This window comes from Schistocerca piceifrons, chromosome X (assembly GCF_021461385.2).
Source record: "Schistocerca piceifrons isolate TAMUIC-IGC-003096 chromosome X, iqSchPice1.1, whole genome shotgun sequence".
NCBI lineage: Eukaryota > Metazoa > Arthropoda > Insecta > Orthoptera > Acrididae > Schistocerca > Schistocerca piceifrons.
The window spans coordinates 181377449-181378778 of NC_060149.1; the positions used below are offsets into that span (position 1 = coordinate 181377449).

The window sequence follows — 1330 nt, forward strand, 5'->3', positions numbered from 1 at the left end:
GCACTGAGATTGACCCCTCACCTGCAGTCGAGTGGGATGTTCTTCCAAAGTTTAGTAGGCAGGGAAAGGCTTTCCAGGGGCGATAGAAAGGTTTCTCCGGTTCGCCTGACAAACACGTCGACGGCGAAATATGTGGGAGATAAAGATCCTGAGCCAGCTACAGTCACTTGCCCTGTTTCAGCCAGCAAGATCTGAACAGCCACAGAGGATTGTTTTATTGGCAGTTGGGATCTCTTGCATTAGATGTGTAGCATGCCCTCTTAGGGACATGGCTGCCAAGGATAGGATGAAGTCCAGTGTGCACTCTCTGTCCACACTGGGGGAACTCATCCCATGTCCGGAATAGATTTTTCCGAATGTCATAAAGAGAATAGGGTAAAACCAACCGCAGTTTGTGACTCACATTGGTACTAATGATGTGTGCCGCTGAGGATGGAAAGAGATTCTTCCTGGTTTCCGGCGGTCTTCTGTATTGCTGAAGACTGCCAGTGTTGCTTTTGTACCATAGTCGAATGGATCTTTTGTGAACCTTTGGTACGGAGCCGAGTGGAAGGTCTGGATGGCAGGCTCAGACAGTTCTGAGACCGTGTAGGCTGCAGATTCCTTGAGCTGTGCCGCAGGATGGTGGAGTAAAGGGTTCCACATAATGGGTCAGGGGTCCATTAGATATAGGAGGCGGCTACGTGGGTACGGGGACATGTGTGAAGTGGATTAGGTGGTTTCATATGTTAGAAGAAACTAAAACTAAACTCCATCCGAAAAAGCCTTGGAAGGCCCAATGGTACCGATGGCCGCCGTGTCATCTTCAGCCCACAGGCGTCACTGGATGCGGACATGGAGGGGCATGTGGTCAGCACACTGCTCACCCGGCCGTATGTCAGTTTACGAGACCGGAGCCGCCGCTTCTCAATCAAGTAGCTCCTCAGTTTGCCTCACAAGGCCTGAGTGCACCCCGCTTGCCAACAGCGATCGGAAGACCGGATGGTCACCCATCCAAGCGCTAGCCCAACCCGACAGCGCTTAACTTCGGTGATCTGACGGGAACCGTTGTTACCACTGCGGCAAGGCCGTTGGCTTTCATATGTAAGGTCTCGAGAAATAACAAAGAGGGTTTGAGTCTCAAAGCCGTAGGTCAAACACAGGACAAGGATTAGGTATTATGGAAGTAAACTGTCTAGTTGTGTTGGGAAAGAACCATAGATCCAGGCGCTGATAGAAAGCACGGAGGTACAGATCGTTATAGGTAGTGAAAACTAGCTAAAGCCAGAGATAAGTTCAGCCGAATTTTTTACGAAAGGCCTGACGGTGTTCAGAAAGAATAGATTAAACA

The 1330-nt window shown here is 50.0% G+C and overlaps 1 pseudogene; it reads right to left on the minus strand.

Annotated features, from left to right (window-relative positions):
- Positions 1 to 957: 957 nt before the first annotated feature.
- LOC124723977 lies at positions 958 to 1075 on the minus strand (annotated as a pseudogene).
- Positions 1076 to 1330: the final 255 nt, after the last annotated feature.